A 19509-nucleotide genomic window follows, 5' to 3' on the forward strand; every position below is an offset into this window, starting at 1 on the left:
TTTTTCTTTTTCATTTTTTGTGCATATTTGTTTGACTAAAAGACTAGCGGATTTCAGTCTCTAGCTCCAAAGTATGCACTTTTCACTGACAATAAAATTTTAAAAGCTTCAGTTTGCACCTGAGCATAACTGTAAGAGCTTAGAAACTATAAAAGAACATAGTCAAGAAAAATATCAGAAGTGCTTATGAAGCCTGGCTTATATTTTATCAGAACTTGACTAATTGTTTACTAAAGTTTTATTTTTACCAATCACTGATGTGTGATTTATCAGAATATATTTATGCTTAACATCAGCATTCTCTCTCTGTGCTCTGCAGTATTGACTATCTGAAATGGGACATTTATTAAGAAGTCATCAGAAAGGTTGATCCTGGGAGATACAGGAAGATGCACTAGAAAGCAGGATAGATCAGACCTTTATCTTTGTTGCTGAGCCTGAAGATTTACTCTTGCTTTAAGACTCCAAAGAAGAGCAAAAGGAGTAAAAAAAAACCCAGAACTCTGATGTTATTTTCTTAATAATTATTTCAGGACACACTAAACAATCGTGCTCTGCCGAGAGACAAGCAGACAACCTAAAATTCCAAAATCTTCAAATTAACTATGGGAATCAGAAGGCTGCACACATTACAGAGGGCAAGCATTGACATTTATTTTGTATAATGGTGCATGTCTTGAGAATAATTGCCACTGGAATATTATACCCACTCAACATGTCAAACATTAACACAAAATCAATATGGGACCACATTCCCAACGTTTTTCACGCACCTGTGTTATGCCCCCCTGAAGGGTTTTGCCACACTCAGCACTGGGCTCCCCTGGGACACGGGAAGAAATTCACTGCAGTCCTCCTGCTCTGCACAACCTTGCTGCCCAGGGGGTCAACAATGGCTCAGCAAGACCCTGATATCTGTGGAGGGAAAGTGCAAGGTGAGACAAAGATGATTTCTGGTAACTTTGCTACTCTGTCAGCAAGTCCTGAGAAGTAGGAAGCATAAAGGTTGTTTTCCACAATATAGATGACATCCTTGTTTGAAATGATGCAGTTGGAGTTGCTTTGTGACAAGCTCAGTCTTAAGACATGACAGAAATAAACCGACAAGAACAGCCAAATACACTTAGATTCTCACAAAAGCTGGATTTGATAGATCCCAAATTTTATTTTTTCCCAAAAAACATAGTTCTCTTCTGAGCTCATTATAAATTAAGTTTCTCTTCATTTTAGAGCTAAACTAGGTCTTTAACAGGCTCTGCACTTCAGTTTATCTCACAACGAGACATCACAAAAAAACAGAGTTAATCAAAAGTATGAAAATTATGAGGGAAGAAAACCCCAGAAAACCACATCACACTACTGTTTTCTTCAAACAGGCTGTAGCAGATCTCCCTCCTTGTTTACACTCTCATGGAACACTGCTCAGGCAGCTGTTTCTCAGCTAAACATCCCAAACTTGCTAGTCTCAGAGGAGCTTCATTTCCCCAGCCAATGTGCATCCCTGTGAGTCGTTGGCACCTTTCAAACCCAGATTTGAGAAGATTCCTATATACATTAAAAGCTACTTGAGTTATAAGGGTGCAGTTCTAATACAATTCTTCTGGATCAGGTATTTGTACATAAACCTGTATATAGCCAGTATATATATATATATATATATATATAGTCAGAAAACTACAAGAATTGATCATCCACAATTGAAATTACACCAGCTAAGGCCACTGTCTACTCCTTGTTGCTAATGTAACAAATCAGTTCTCCCAAATATGGTGATTCTAGTGCTCAGAAATACACTTGAATTCCCATCCGTTTCTTGTTCCTGGATATTTTGCTTTATGAAATGGAACTCAGTCATTCCTTTCCTTTTTCTCCCCTCAAGATTCCAAAGCTCAAGGTGAGCATTTTGCTGAGGCCCATGGAAGAAAACCACTGCTAATTTCCATGACACAGATGGGAAAAAGATCATAACCACAGCTCCTCACCATCACTGTCTGGAAAAGATACTACACTCAGTTATCACTGTCAGGATATTAGACATTATCTAGTCAAATAAGATCAGGGAGGGGACTATTCAGAAAAGCAGTTCCTGCACACCTCGTTACTGAAGATCAGGAGGCAAACACGACCCCAGTATCATAGGAAACACATGTGGCAATTTCTACTGCTTCTTTAAGAAATCCATATCACTTTATTGCTAAAACTCAAAGCCAAAAAAAGTTATTATCCTGGACCAATATATTTGCCTATTCTTTACAACAAGATTTTCAGAAGAAAAGGCATCTCTCTGTGGAGAGATTTGGTCTCATCTGTGAGTGCATACTGGCAGCAGATCCTCTATGGGGTTGCCAAATGAACTCACAAACTTGTGAGAGCCCATGTAGCTTGTTGCCTTCATTTCATAATACAACAGCTTTTACAACCAAGAACCCTACAGACGAACTAAGAAAGCCTAAGGCAAGTTTTGAACCTACTGATTTTGTGTTGTTGAGTCATAATACACGATGCAAAGTCATCTAAAACATGATATCACGCACCCACTTCCTTATCACACGAGATCTTTTCTGGTTTAACCAATGCTTGCGATGTTTCTGAAACCAGATTGCAACTTTTCAAAGATTTGAGAGTATCTTATGAATCAGTGCACAGACAAGTCTTTCCACCAACCACCGACATGCAGTTTTGCTCAGGATGGCTCGTAGAAGAGGGTGGGTGTAAGTTAGGGACCTACAACTAAACAGGAGTTTGGCCAAAACCCCTTGCTATTACAAAAAGAGCCAAGATGTCTTTTGTAATCAAGAGGATCCTGGATTAGGGGTGCTTATGATAACAACCTCCACAGAAAAAATCTCACCAGAGCCCATGTTATAAGCTTTATAATGGTGAAAGACCAAACAATCCCATCTTGGAATCAAACCCATGGTTGAAGACTATACAAACATATCAAAAATCAATGCTTGGATGCAATTCTCCTTCAAAGGTCAACTTGTGAATGTAGCCTGCTGAAACACAGGCTTCCACACAGTGCTTTTAAAAAAACGTGGTCAGAAAACGGAATATCTCAAGCAAAAAGTACTCTATAATGAAAATAGGACATTTATATAGATACATGCAATGTTTAATTAAGAGAGATAATCACCACATCTTTATATCAGCCAAGGATTTCAAAGTGATCAAAACTCCCCATCTAAACCCTATTTATCCTGAACTGAGAAGTTAGCTCTTTCTTACTCCTGAGTAAGAGGCATGGGAATTCCTCTGCAGTCTATCGAAAATATCATTTGTCTATGTACTGGTACCTATGTGACTAGAAGAAAGCTATTGAAACAATTCAGCTAGTGTTAACTGGCTACAACATAAAATTTTTGTCATGCATGAACAACAAATTATTCTTCTATCCCAACAAACAAGAAATACAAACTATGGAAACAATTCCTCCAGTCTCATGGAATATGCATTAAAAGGTTCAACAAAAGTTATTATCTCAGATTGTACTTCTACTATTGCATTATTGATGAGCTACTTCTATTGGCATTTGTACTTGAGTTACCAGAAATTAAAGCAAATACTAAATGTCTAAATACAGCATGCCTAGAAAAAATACAAGTGTTCATAGGCTCCAGGATTCCCCGCAGTCCCAAAGGGATTTTCAGAACCTCACAGGTATCTTCAGGTCCTATAATTTGCATTCTGCTTCTCAGCTCAGCTTGCAGATGTTTAAAAATACATGCAACAAGACAATTCACTTTTGGCTACACATCTGAGAGGTTCAAACATCTGAATTATTCTGTCTGAGGTCAACTACAATTTATGTGCCAAATTAGGTTGAAATCAAGCTGGGAAGAGCTATGAAATACTAAGATCTCTGGTGCTTGGGAACTTGTGGCTATTTATGACCAATGCACATCCTCTCTGATCTTCTTCCAGGAAAAGGAGATATTTTCAGGGAACAAATATGAAATTTAAGCTTACAACTTATGAATCTGTAGGTTTCAATCATTTAAATTTTGCTGTGCAAACATATAAAATGTGGATTAAAATAGCAAAATTTTGTAAGTGTTCATTGCTTTTTGGAATTCTAGAAGACAAACAGATGCACATGGCATCATATGCATTTGCACGCCAACAAGATTTGCAATAAAGATAAAATCTATATCACTATACCCCTTAATACAATCAGAAAATATTTTCCAGGAGCTCAGGATCAAAGTGTCTAAGAGATATATGTAAGTGGTATAATTCCACCAAAATGTTCTTATACTGCATAGATACAGCATTAATTATATATATATATATATCTGTCTTAATATAATCCAGTTAGTTACTGAGAGAATTAATGTTCATCCCAAAATGTATGGACTACTTTTTGCACAATTCAAAATTGTGAACTAGTAACTCAAGTGACTCTTACTATTCATACTCTAAAATAATTTCCTACAAATTTCTGAATGATGGATATTTCCTATAACTATCTACTGCAACATTTCAACACAATTAAGGTAGAGTTAAACAGAACTCAAGTGATTCTCCTCTTCAGGGATTCATGTTTAAGTTAATTCCCAACCCCCAGTCTAAAAGCAATCTTTGCTTTCTCTTCTCTTGGAACAGATAACACCAATATTTAAACTACTCTTGGGAAAGGACAACTTAAAACAGAATTATCCACAAAAATGCTAATGACATTAGCATTTTTTTCTTTACTACATATACTAAATTTCAAAGCCCGAGTAGGGATTTTCAGAATTTAAAGTAGTTAACAGCCTTTAGCACTGTTAATCTCTCTCCCACTCACCTCAGCCCATTCCCATCAGCCTCCCAGTCTTATCTCTACTTTTTCCAGGAACAGAGAATAGAAAAATGAAAGAACAGTGGGGAATGGGCCAAGATGCACTTGTAGATATTTCTTTTAGTACTGAAGAACTCAACAGCACAATTCGCTACGTGCCAGCCACATTTTTCAGAAATAATCAGCATACTACCATAAATGTGGAACAAAAGCCTCAAATATGCTTTAACGAACTGATTCCAAAAATTTTCAAGATTTCCATCTATCAAAAAGTTACAGAAAAGAATAATTAGTGTAAGAAGTGATTTCTGCTATTTTTTATTCCCTATATTTATCTGAAATCAAACTTTAAAAAGATTTTATTCAACCAAAGTCCTCTATTTGCACCAATATATGAAATTCAAAACAGAAAAAAAAAATCCTTTGCAGGGAGAGAAAGAGAGTCAGAATCTACTAAATCTATCTTATCTGACACAAAATTATGTGTGTAAAAAATGTGTGTAAAAATCTAGCTTGTCTTAGCGCAAAATTAAGCTGCTTATGGTAAGGTTTTAAGGAACACAAATGATCACAATAGAAATAGAGAACACTACAGCATGCAGTTTCTAGAAATATGAATGTGAAACCTCAGTTGGATCCATTCTGTAAGCTCAGAGTGCAATGATAACTATGTAATTCAATTCCTACACAAGACTTAGAGCTGCACAAAATGTAGAATACACTATAAAAGATCCAACTTCCCTGATCACTACAGGTTCCTGATGACCACCTGTGCATTGCCTCCTTATGCAAATCAGAGTAAAGCCTGGATAATACAGTTTGAGAATTTATTTTCAGTGCAACCTTTAAAAAATGCAGAACTATACATTGAAATAAGCATCTCCTATTTCAGGAGGAAAAGTAACCTTGCAGGCCCCTAACCTGCAGGAATAGTCATGCCAGTACCCTGAATGCTGTCCTTGACCATGTCTAAAAGCAGACAGTTAAGGAAGAGTATAACTCTATGACATATTCCTCCTACTTTCTGGTTAAATTGGAGATTTAAACTTAACTTGAATGAGCAGAGTACATCAGGACAGTTAGATTTTATAGTCACCATGACATTTACCCTCCATGAATCTCCCTAATTCCATTTTTAACTTATTTATATCTTTGTCCTCCTTAATTTTCTCTGGCAGTGAGTTCCACAACCCAACTCAGCTTCACACTGCCAGGAAGGGGTTTAAAACTTGTTTTTCCTGGGCAGCATAAGAAACATTATCAGCTGTTCTCTGGTTGCCTTTTCTGCACATGTCCTGCTGTAAGGAGAGCCAACTCTGAACTAATCATACCATAAGAGAGAGAGACTACTCTTCTTTTTCCCCCAAATTCTTATTTCAACCACTTCACCCTGTTGGGAACACAGCAGTAAGGAGGCTTATGGCTGCTCTAGCAATCAATCCTGACACGTTATTTTGCTCCACAAGTGTTTCTTGAGCTGACATCTATATCTAGTTATGTCTGTATTTAAATTAGCCATAATATTTGTGAGCATCAAAATCACCATGCAGGAAAGCCCTCTGACCTGCTAGCTGATTCCCTTAACAAAACTGCCCAAAACAGTCACTTTATATACAATCCCAGGAAAGCTGAAGGCTCAGGGACCTCCTCAGAAGTGGTAAAAAAACTCCTCTGAAGCACAGTGCATTTACCCTGAGCCCTACGAAAAAGAATAAAATGGAGGGAAAGGAAACTGATGGGGGATGGTAAAGTTCAAAAATAAGACACAATTTCTTTCAATTAGAGAGAATTGATGCTAACTGAACTTCTCTGACTGAATCAATGACCAAGGGAAACACATTCGTCTGTATTTCACCAGACTCAGTAAATCACTTAGTGTAACATGGAAGATATGATAGTTATAATGTGATGACATTAAGAAGGGAAAAAAATAAGACTGAATAGTAGAAAACACAATCAGTTAGTGAGATTTGTTAAGCTAAGAGGTGGCCCCATCTGTTAGTGCAATTTAAACATTTCTGAGAATATTTAAAGTTAAAAGGTAGAAAGAAAAACATTTGAGGAGATAATTCCACATGGAGAGGAAAAATAAAAATTAAACAGATTACTAGCACATTGCATATTGCTCTCCCCCTTTATTATCAGGAATTCTTTAATAAAAGCTGTACTAATTTGACCTCAGCCTGAAACTACCTCTACAGAGTTGCAAATGCTGATGGATGGCTATCATATACTCAACAGGCAGACAGCCCTGTGGAGAAGGGATAATTTGAGGGATGAATGGGATTAGTTGAAGTTACTTCAAAGCCCCTTTCTCTCTCTCCCCCTCCAAAGGCACTATCTCACATGAGTGCAACATTCCAGAAGAACAATGAAATTGGTAAAGCAACAGAAGGAAAACATATAAGGATGGATTAGAAAAACCCTTTAGCCCTGAACAGAAGCAGAACCAAGGCTGGAAAATTTCTTCCTCTCTCTTCCAAAAGAAGAGAAAATGCTAATAGTTGCTCCCTACACCTTGAAAGTGCCCTGCAATAGCACTATCATAAGGTAACACTGTTTCATTTCTACAGATATGTTAGGACCTATGGCATGAGTATCTAAGCAAATTATATCAAAACTGTTATCTTTTTTTTCCTTAGTGTTACTCATGCCAGATGGACTAGTCTAAATATTATTAAACATCATTAAATATATTATATTTAAGCTTAACTTCTGCCAGCATGGCTAGTTAACAAGAAGAAAAAATAATATTTCAATAAATTATGTTCACAGGCTGTGGTGACAGGTGCTACCCTAAGAACACCAATACTTACATACAGTCTCAATTATTTTCCACAGATGGATAGGTACACTTATCAATCCTTCTGGCAAGATTTCCACTGCTGTCGATTGGTGGAAGATTTAAAAGGCAATCTAGGAAAGTCTATGATTTGCTATAAAAATTAGGAAGTGCTTAAGTGCCTAGATCACAGTCCAAGGGGAACTTCCACACTTACAAGACTAAATTTCATTAACTGTCCCTGGAAAGTGACCTGCTTTCTGTACTGCCACCAATATAACCCTACTTTTACCCTGACATCTCTAGGAGATACTCAAAATAACAAGTCCTTGTCAGCACAGCGTCAACACACTTCTAGGAACAAAGTGATTACTTTACAGTAGCAAAAACCTACTGAAAATTGCTTTTACATATTATGGTATCTACACTATATCAACACTCAATACTTTTATGAGTATTCTAAACTTACACCTGCATATATGTACAAACACAGTAAGCCATAGCAATTGATGTGTTTTGCAGGTTTTTTATTTGCTTGGTTGGTTTTTTCAGTTTTTTTCATTGTTATTGTTGTTGGGTTTTTTTATGAGCTAATGATGTTTATAGTCTTAAAAGCTTTTCAACAGTGACAAATACAGTATTTCAAAAAGTGCATGTCAAATCTAGCGTGCCTCTTGGAAGACAAATCAGCATGTGTTATATTTTCAAGTCTGCAAGCACAACTGTTAAGTATATTATGATCAACAGGAGAAATGCAGAGTATATCAAAAGGGAAAAATAAAATACTAAGATGTTGATAAATGTTTATATTTAAATCACTATTAACTAAAATAAGCCTTAGTTACTTCTTATTCATCTCCCTACTCCTTTTCCTCTCTCTGCTCCCAAAATAAGACTGAGAAAAATTGAAATGTCTGTGTAATGAAAACTTACTCAACCTCCAACAATTTGCATTTAAAGGTGAATTAAAATTTCATTGGTTTATCCTGTAGTGGTACTTCAGCTTTAGTAACTTTTTGTAAGGGTTGAACTTTTGCATGACACTTTAGAATAAATGTTCACTAAATGCACAGTGTTTAGATGCCATCCTTGTGTATATGGCCTTTTCCAGCAAAATAACTTTTCTCACTCAACTTAATCAGACACTTTTATCTCTGCTCCCAGTTGTCCACACAAACAGATTTTTTCCTTTAAAATTCTGGAACTGCCTCTCAACTGAGGTACAAAGTGCAGGAGTTTATTCTAACTGAACTTTACCTAGATCACCCAATAGAGCTCCCAGTTTCCACAAATTGCTGATTTCTGATCTTTGCCACCACTTCATTTCTCTGGAGTGTTTTCTCACCAGCATCATGCAATCACAGACATGCCCATCAGATACACAAGTGGCCTTGGGGAGCAAATCAGATTCTGGGTACAATGTGAGAAGTGGGAATATTCCTGCACACATGTGACAGGACTGAGAAGGCAGAGTCCCACTACCTTTGCCCTGGGTTTCCTAGGATGCCTAAGACATCATTCAGAGGGACAGGACAGGATGTTTCAGTCTGAGAAGAGGCACACAGATGCACAAGGGTATCAACTGACTGGCTTTCTCATTCTGGTTTAGTGTCTGCATGGATGGGAATTGCCATATAATACTGAGTTGTGGAGCTCCCACCTCTCTTGACTGTCCTTTTATTTTTATTTTTTTTTAATTTCTCAACAGACTTTTAAAAATGGATTAAGGAGTTGAGATTCAATCTGATCTAGTTCCTGTATTTTAAAGGTTCATACAAACATCTAAGCATCATATTAACATAGCAGCAGCAACAATCAATCCAGTATTAGACCGAAAGCACTAAATTCAGCCATAACACCAACTTTGGCCTATTGTATTACTTTTTGATTTCATGTAAGAAATTCACACAATCATAATTTCCCACTTCTTAAACCCTTTGAGGAGAAAAAAAATAATCTAAGCAATTTAAGTGAAACAGAAGCTTGGTAAAGAATTCCCTTTTTCACTGATACTTAATAACCTTCTTCTAAGATCCTTCTTGGAAAAAACTTCATAAAATTTTTCTTGAAACGCTGTGGGTCTACATTACAGGGTGTCAGTGTAGGGATAATTCTGGGAAGGATGAAGAGAAACAAAACAGATTAAAAGGAATAATAGACCTAGATCTCGTTTGTAATATGGGTACAACACAGTAAAGAGTATTTTTCATGCAGTAAAATACACATATATTCTGCCACAGTTAATATCTAGTGCAAGTTCATGGCTTAGACAGTGCCTTTGTGCCGTTCTTGAAGTCACTGCATTCAGAAGGATGAAAACAGGAGTGAAAGAACACCTTTAAAATGCATTTCATGTTTTCTTCTAGTCCAGAAATACAATTACTACACACTTTATAAGTCTGCAACCAGTTTTAGTAAACTGCTACTTACAGCTCTTGCATGACAGCCAGCAGATGAAAGTGGTGAGTGAGAGCTCTCATTCATTGCTGCTACAAAGCCACTGCCTTTCCGATTCCTTTCTTCAGAAACAAAGACTAAGTGGGGGGATATAAGGTAAAGGGCTATTTTTAAGAATCCGTATTTTTAAATCACTATCCAGAAGCTGGCTCAGTTGAGTTCTTACTAGTTGTCTCTCATCTTCCGCTTCTGTCTCCATAGAAACCTTGCAGCAGCATCACTTGGCTCACTAACCTGAAGTCTTCAGATCTGGTTGGTGCCAAACCTGGCCGGGCAAGCTGGTGGAGGATAACGGCAGCACCACTTCAGTGCTGAGGTTCCCATTGCTGGCCTCCTGTTGCATGAAGATCACATGTATAAAACAGAGAAGCCACCTCTACAATGTTGCACAGACCGAGGGAGAAGGTTCATCTATATCCCAGCTGCTTCCCTTTACTCCATCACCCTTGGACAGATGCATACATGGACTGGGAAGAAGGACACACCTCAGTCTTCATAAACTAAATCCCACAAAGGCTAGAAAACAAGTGAAATGGAGGGACAGTCAGCTGACTGCTAAGCAGGGGACTACTCCAACTCTTTTTCCTATTTCTCTCCTTCTAGAAAAGTGTAGTGGACAGCATCAGGAAATAGATTTTTAAAAAGAAGGTCAGTCAGAACATTCCAAGGCACATTGTAACACCACCTATGCTGTGGAAAAACACACTTGGAAAGTCTTTTGTCCATGGTATTTGTCTACTTCAATTAGTTTATCTAGGAACAAAACTGCTTTTTTTTCTAGTGTCAATCACTTCTTTTAGAGAGAGAGAGAGTACTGAAAAGTAATTTGTATTTATTGATTTATTGATTTATTTGAATGGTCTGCACATGAATAATGTGTTATTATTTTTTCCACCTGCTGCAACTTTTCTACCACCATTATCCCAACTGGAATATACCAAAAAAGTGACATTTTGAGCTATGAGTCATCAGGTGATTAAAACTGGGTAATCCAATGCACGAGAAGTTACTACTGACTAAAGACTGCCCAAGGGGACTACTAAAACCCAAATATGGGGAATTGCTCTCATCAAAAGAAGAGGGCATGTTCAGGTAGACAGTCTCTCAGAATGGCTTCCCCTGCCAAGCCCAGCTAATCTCATTTCAGCTTGAGTAAATTGATCTTAAAATACATCTCCTCTTCTCTCAGGCACACACTAACAGGTAGAAGCGGGTTATGAAAACAAAAACACAATAAAGACTTCTAGAAACTTGCTAACAACAAGGGAGCCTAGGGAAACACTCAGAGCTGAGTAAGAGGTGGTAAGATGTATCCTGTGAAAATCCGGAGAAAGAAGAGGCTATCCTCACATATGTAAGAACTACTGCAATAATATATGAACACAATTCCTCCTCTTTGTAGCTATTAGGTCCTGCGGACTGTTTCTGTCCAAGAGATGTTTGCACAGTGCGCCAGATCTCCTAATGATCTAGAAGCAACAGAACTGATTTTTTGTTTTATTTTTCCAATGTATTAAAGCCTTAGCCTCTATATGAAATATGCACTTGCTGAAAAAATCAAACCATGCATTATGGAACAGATTTGGAGCTTTGGTGGGTGTGGGTAGATCTAGAGGTTACACAGTTAACATGACTAATATGAACATACATTAATATATTAGCACAATGAGTAAGTAATAGATACTCCTTACCTGTTGTTTTTAATCAAATGCTAAAGCATACTGACAATCCAAATGTGTATCATGATGCAAGAATGCATTTTCATAATTGGCTTTTATTATATTTAGAGTTGTGAAGAATTTCTAAATATAAAGAATGTATAATGACAAATCTTAGTTTTTAAGTCAATTTCATGGACATGAAAGGTGATAAACTAAAAGGAAAAATCTCAGTTTTGTGCAATAACAGTTTTGAACCAATGTGCTGCACACAGATAGCAGTAATCACAAGTTACTTGTCATGAAGATCGTTATTTCTGCAATATCAGTACACATATACTTACACTGGCAAAATTCTGTGTATAAACCACTTAATAGTTCCTTCTTCCAGAAAGCAATTTTCTAAAACCATGCATTGCAATCTACTAACAAATAATTTGTTTTCCAATAAAACTTTTCAAAGATACAATTTATGGAGGAATAATACTCATTATTATGGATTTGTTTTAATGCCTGTTGCATTTCACTGAATGTTCTCATCATAGAAAGAAGAGCAGTCCTATCAAATCAGTGTTCCTGGTGTGGGACAGTACAATTGCCATCTGTGTCAATGCAACAACCCTACCAAGATGTGCCAAGTGCATATTTTTATTTGACAGAGAATCTTACAGTGACCCAATCACACACACTCTCTTTCAGTTTGCCATACTTCATCAGTGACATAAACCAAATGTTAAACAGCAAAATTAAGGCTGGTTCAGTTTCCAACAATGAGATCATTTTTCAAATCTAAAGTTTCCAGCTGATGGCCAAGTGAAAGTCTTGGAGGCCTTAGTTCTCCATTCTTAGATGCAAAGGCCCTGTCACAATAACAGGAAGTCAGATTTTTAAGAAGGTAAGAAGAGATTAAACAGTAATGAAAATAAGCTAGACAAGCTATTTGTAGAGATCATGTTGCTGCCTATATAGTATAGTTGCTGTAGCAAAATTGAAAAATTTAATGCTGAAACCTAAGAATAACACTACAAAAATTAATTTCTTCATTCAAGTCAATGCCATCAGCAATGAGTGCACTGCCACCATTTTCTGATGCCACAGGCCGAGAGGAAGATGACAGCTGTTATTGAAGATAAAGATGATTTTGCACAAGTGCTTGAGGAATTACTAGCAAGAAATGAAAGAGCAAACTTCTCCTACCTCTTTAAAGCAGAGGACTGGAACCCACGTAATTAATAACAGTGGACTGAACAAAAGCAGGAGAGGCTAAAGGAAATACCTTGATGGGCTAGCGAAAAACCCACAGAGGTAACAGACTCCTCTGGAAAATGTAATCTAGCAATTTCAGTAATGCACTTGTGATTTATCACAGGATTGCACATTTACAGCATTGTAACTAGAACTGAAACTAGAATTCAAGGGGGTCTTCATTCCCATTCAGGTTTAAGAGTACAAAATCTTTGCCTAACAGATTGACCAACAGACTAATCCAAAGGTTTTTTTGCAAGAAATGATGCTAATGGTGTGGAGCAAGAAACACCATATCACATCCCTTTCAAGATGCCAAGTGCAGAGAAGAAAAGCATCCTAATCACAACATTATTTGACACTCAAATTACTAAGGCAGGTGGCTTTTGCTTCAGAAGGTGCAGGAGCAAGAGGGACAGGGTCATGTGCCAGAGTTGCTTGTCCACAAACACTGCTTTAGCTCCTGCTGGAGCCCCAGGACAGACCCAAAGAGCTGACATGTCCCCTCCAGCTTCGTGCCACATCACAGTTGCCTCTCCAGTGTGGACACCAGAGTGTGAGCAGCCATGCAGTCAACTGGGTCAGGTGGCTGATCTGTCTGAAAACTAACCCTACCAGGGAAAAAAAAGAAAGATTATTTTTCAGTTGATCACAAAAGCTTTATAAATCCTTTCTACAACAAAGAGGGGGCAGGACCGGTGCTTTCTCTGGAATTGCTAGCCCTGGTCAGCAAAGCTGCTGCAATCAAAGGCTCCTGCTCATTCCTTCATAGGTAGAATCACCACACTACTAAGCAGGTGACCGTTCATCAGGTGATTCCCATCAGAGAGGTATATAGTTTAGTGGAGAACAGCTTAGCCCTTAGTTTGAGCAAACTCAAATTACTGACCAACTGGCCCAAAAGATCTCCAGAAAAAGGAAACTACTTCTTCCTTGCATTATTCAGAGAGAACAAGATGTTACTCTGTATTTGGAGCCTGAAAATATTTGATATAATTGGTCAATAGTATCATCAAGATGATTGAGGATGATGAAATTGATAGAGAGAGACAAAGAGAACTGCTCTTGCTCACCCAGACTCTGGTAGAATCTATTGATTTACAGCAAACAAAACAACGCAGTAAACAATATTTAGACAACCTCACAGTTTTATTCTTGTTGCTGTTTCATTTCAAAAAAATGAATGCTATTTAAAGCTCATGAACTTTAAATTGACCACACACACACTCTTTATAAACAAACACAGAGAAATCAATATTAAAGGTTATGATAGTAGGTACAAAATTATCAAACAAACAATAGGAGAGGTACCAAAATTAAGGCTGGTGCTCAATTCAGAACTGAAAGTCATGATACCATGATTAATTACACAACCATCTTTTTTCTCTTTTTGATAGGACCCCTATCTCATTAAGTGTACAGAAAGACTGAGTAATGGATTATTTAATCCAAATTACTCTGTTCTCAAGCATCTTTGGTCTGCAGAGTGATATACAGACAATAGCCAAGATGGGAAAGATGTCCAGTGGGGAGGAGGAATGGCACACTGATGATACCTGGTCAATCATCAGATGTTAAAAGGGTTTGTGCTATTACTGCTCATCATCACATTTAAAAGTCCTCCTCTGCAATCAAAATAACATGAGCCACCCAGACACTGCTTCCATCCTCTACAAGTCTTTAGTCAATAAGATATCTCAAGAGAGAGACAAGACCATAATGTCTTGTGGAGAGTCAGATACTGAGGTGTGGCAAATTATGCCAGGAAATTAAGAATAAGAATACATTAGTGGCCTTAGATCAATTAGGTAAATACAAATGCATGTGTGACAACAAACATTACCAGTGATAGAGACAAATACAGGTTTCCTTGTGTAAGAGCAAGAGGGCTTCCCCCAGTCTGTGCTCAGGTGGGTGACTCAGTTGTCCCAAGTGAAGGGAATAGGAGCCAAGGGTTTTTACACCAATAAACCACTGATACTGGGCTCATCACTTGTGGCCAGGGGCAAGAGCAGGCTGGGTAAGCCAGACCTTATCTGGAAGCTACCTCATTTGGTGTCCCCAGTATGTGAACTGTGCCAAAGCTGCCAGAAAATTCAAAGGAAACCCCCCCCCCCCATATTTAGTTGTAATTCCTCTGCACTGTTTTACTAGTATATGACCTACCGTCACCCAGTATGGTGTAAAAAACACCTTAGTCAAAACTAAGTGCACCTTTAAGAAATTTATTCTTATACAGCTTTGGCTTCATCCAAAATGCAAAAAATCATGGAAATCGATTTTACATGTCACAGTTTGTTCACTCTGGGTACATGTGAGAGACTATGCAAACATTTCATGGAAAACATGAGGGAGAGAAAGAAACCCAGCAAGATTTATGCACTTATTTATACACAACATTATGATATATTCTTCTACCTCTCTTTCAAAACAGGTTATTAGTTAATGGAGTTCATAGTGAATATATCCAAATTATGCACCTGTTTTTGGCAAGATTACATGCAAAATCACGCATTTTAGAGAGCAAAAATACAGGTTTTTCCACTGTTGTACCTTTATTTCAAAACCTGGACTATAAATTAGCCAATAAGGTGGCTGTTGACAAGAAAGAATAATGACTTTATTCACAGATGACCACTAATTAAAATAAGCTTATAAATTTTCCTGTTTTCTTGTAATTATTTGCTGGATCTTATTTATATTTTTTCATAAATGGAAAGTCTGCCACAAAAATTAAAACTGTACTACCAGTAAAGGAAACGTGTTTCATAAGCTGAAGGAACTCCCCAAAAAAGTAATGACTTTTTTTTTCTCTCACTTTTGTACTACACCAGGGTGGTGGTGAGATTTTTGCCAGTTAATGCACACCATTGTATTATGCACTACTGAAACAAAAGATAGAATCTCTGCATTCTCTTCCTTTAAGAAGAATTCTGTAGCTCTGAAGAGAGTATTTCATATTATACTTGCATTTTAGAAGACCAAACAGTAATAAGAACAAGAATAAGGACGTACTCTGTGTCCTGATCCTACAAACCCTTACTCCAAAAGCAATTTCTGCCTATGTATGATGAAATCAGTTAACTTAAATACAAATGTGCAAAAGACAAAAGATATAAACCTTTCAAAAAAGCTTAATTGCTGTGCTATCAAATGAAAAATTTTTGTAAGATTAACGAACTAGCTTTTTTCCTTACATTTGTAGAAACAAACAGTAAACATGAAATACATCATGGTCACAAAAAATTACTTCTGATTAGTATTTTTAAATGTTTTTCTAAGATATTTCTCATTCAAAAGCATTTAAAAAAACATGGTCTTTTTGTTTGGTAGTGCTTAAACCCCATAAATCTACTTCCAAGTGTGCAGGACTGATTTAGGAGATTCTTATTGTATAAAGCAGACAGTAGCTGAACAGTGGACTATTACAAAGCATGCTTACAAAAAGAAAATCCAGGTTAGTTCTGTAACTAGCATCTCAGACCATTTTTAGCAATAGCTGCTAATAACTGTTACTCTTAAAAGCCCTGAAGCAGTAGCACTATTGTGAACTAACCCCAAGGAACTGCCTCTGCAAATTCTGCTATCAATCTGATGCTGAAAAGAAGCTCAGTAGTTCCAGAAACCTTCGTAAATTCCATTTCTTTGAGAATTGATTCCAGGAGCAGCTATCATGTACTCAGTATACTGGGAAAATCTGTTACCACTGTAGATTCAAATTTTAAAAATTCACCTCAGGAAGACTAAAAATTGGCTCAATTAAAATACTAACACTTGACATAACTTAGTATTAAAAATAACCTAAGAAAAGAAATTGGGCTTCAGAAAATGCTACTTTTACTTCTAGTACACTAGTTTAAAAATGCATACAATTGAAGAATTATTTTTTTCTCCGCATGTGCTAAGCTATACTGAACTCTTGTATATCAAGCTATTCCTTTATAATACTGTCAAGTACTGAAACCAACAATTGTTCTTATTTTTCACTCTGTGGACTAGTAAAGGTAGAGTAGCAAATTTTGCACGAGCTGTATTAACATCCAGCTCCACATAGTTTTATTTATTTATTATTACTCTACCTAAAAATACCCCAAACCCCACAAATTAAAAAAAGAACCCAAACAAACTAGCGTAATATTTTGCTTCTGTTATGTATTCTGTATCACGTTTGCCCATTGTATATACAACCTGAATGACTACCAGCAATTTCAGTGCAACAAAATTATTACTACTCATATATAAACCTCACTGTATAGTCTCAATTACCACTTAGGACAGCTCCTACTGAAAGGATTTCTAATATAGATGAAAGATTAAGAACCACACAAGTAGTACATGTCTGGAAGTAGCATATATCTGGTATTAGTTTAATACAAGGAATTTGCCTATGAAACTTGAAATTTCCTACAGCCAAGACACAGTTTATTTGAATGCAAATACTTTTAGAGTTAGCAATAAGAAAGTGGCAGGCAAACAGCATAAGAAATCATACTCCTGACTTTTTAATATCCTTTCAGAATAAATAAATTCATAATTGATCAATTATATATTCAAGCAGGGAAACACAATGCTAGCATTTCATTGTCCATTGACACACAGTCTCATCACCAGAGAGCACAAATGAAATGCTAATGGCAGAGAAGATGAATGCCAATTTCCTTCACTTTGCTCCAAGTTTCAGTGGCTCTCTACAATAAAAGATAGCTGTTTGTGGAGACTGGCTTGTTCCATACCATTAACTCAGAACAAAACATATTTTTAGTGGGACAGCAGTGTTTACTTGTAAGAACTGATGAATTGTACACCACCATTTATCACTTGTAGACAAAGACATTCAGGCACAATTTTGGACATAAATCAAGGTACATGCTCCTAAATAAAAAAGGGATTGCTTAAGTCCCTAAAACTGCATAGATTGAGGTCAGATTGGCCATAGCAACCAAGAATGGTACTTAGGCCTTCAGTAAGACTTAGCAACCAATAAATGAGCTCAGATGTCTTTTCATCTCCACTGGTGTGAAAGCCAAAATTAAAAAGATTAGATCACGCTGCACCCATCACAATAGACTTCACAGTGAAAAAGTCATTTCTAGCCTTTGATTCACATCCAATAAATAACATTCATCCCTTCCATAATGAACAACTTTCAAAGTAAATTGAATCTCCATAGTGCTGCTTTCCCTTGCTGCACCGTATTTACATAACAATATATCACAGGAAGCTCAGAGTGGGTCCTGCAAATGGAAGACGTGTCTTTAGCGCTGATTACACTATACACAGCTTTAAAATGCTTACCATTTAAACATAATGCATTGCAGATTATAATAAATAATAAACAACACCTTAAATCTTGTGATATGAAACTTTTTCATTATTTCAATATGGAAATTTCATCATAAATAACTCCCTCCCCCTTTCCTTTCCAGTCCTTCTATTTGAGGATATTCAGCAAATTCTACTTTCCAGGAGCACTGATGACACTATCTGTACGGCATTTCTAGGAAAAGGGATAGTACGTTATTTCATTTTTACTGCCTCTTTTCACACTGTTCTTCTTCTCTTTTATATATCTTTTCAAGTACTCCAACAATTCTTTTTAATGTTCCAAACACATCAGTAACCTATTACTCTAATCTCACACAAAGCACTAAGTATTGTTCGTTTTTCTCTCCCTGGAGCAGTAGTTATTTGTAAATAGGTGAAACTGATCACAGCTGCAGGAATATAACACCGATCTAACACAAGAAATCAGAAAACACAACCAGCAAATTTTCAGTGTATGTCATGTATTTCCCACACTCAGTTTGTCATTATTAAAAATGGATTGTCCTTCCCTTCTTACTGCAGGTTGCATAAACTGATGTTTAAAGGAAAATGTTTGAAAGAAATATATCGAAACAAAAATTCTACCCTAATTAAAAACATGCAGAAATAATTTCAGCCCTCTGCAGCAACAACTCATGTAGATTATACTATGTGAACTCAGCAGGGAACCTCATTAATTTTTAAAACTCTCTGACCCCACTGCAGTTAAGGGTGTAAAAATAATTACAAATTAGGGTTGAGGGAGCACTGTTTTAATATTGCATGTGTGCTATCAGCTACACAACATTTTATCAGATATGGATATTTATGATAGCTAAGCATAATTTTAACATAGCCAAAATGAAGCTTCATGGTTAATTTTAAAAAGGCAAATATTAGAGATCTTATATTTTCAAGAACGTAACTATACTAGCCCCGACTTCCACAAAAAAAGCCTGCCTGCTTTCTGCAAACGTTCTCATAACACAAAGCACGGCAATTACAGGTTAAACGCTAGTAACACCCTGGATACGGCAGTAAACTAGAATATTTCTATAACAAGGCACATTTGCAATCTAACAAATTCTAACTTATTTAGAAGGCTATAAAATAGTTGGCGGAGGGTATAAATATTCTCTCTTACCTAAAACTTGTCAGAAGAAAGATCCTTCTCCATTGTTGTCACCTCCAGTGCCCCCTCTTGCCACCATGGAGATTGGTTCTGCTATGTTTATTGCTCTGTGCCTCAGTTACAGCCGTGACACTAATCTGCCTGCACA

The 19509-nt window shown here is 36.9% G+C and overlaps 1 long non-coding RNA gene across 2 annotated transcripts in view; it reads right to left on the minus strand.

Moving 5' to 3' along the window:
- Positions 1-19509, minus strand: part of LOC113959612 — a 52236-nt gene that overhangs the window by 26640 nt on the left and 6087 nt on the right. For both annotated transcript variants that reach the window (XR_003531875.1, XR_003531876.1), the window contains exon 3: positions 774-915. This is a non-coding gene — a long non-coding RNA (uncharacterized LOC113959612). The remainder of the gene's footprint in view (positions 1-773; positions 916-19509) is intronic.

Source organism: Corapipo altera, unplaced genomic scaffold, assembly GCF_003945725.1.
Source record: "Corapipo altera isolate COAL_440 unplaced genomic scaffold, ASM394572v1 1, whole genome shotgun sequence".
Taxonomy (NCBI): domain Eukaryota; kingdom Metazoa; phylum Chordata; class Aves; order Passeriformes; family Pipridae; genus Corapipo; species Corapipo altera.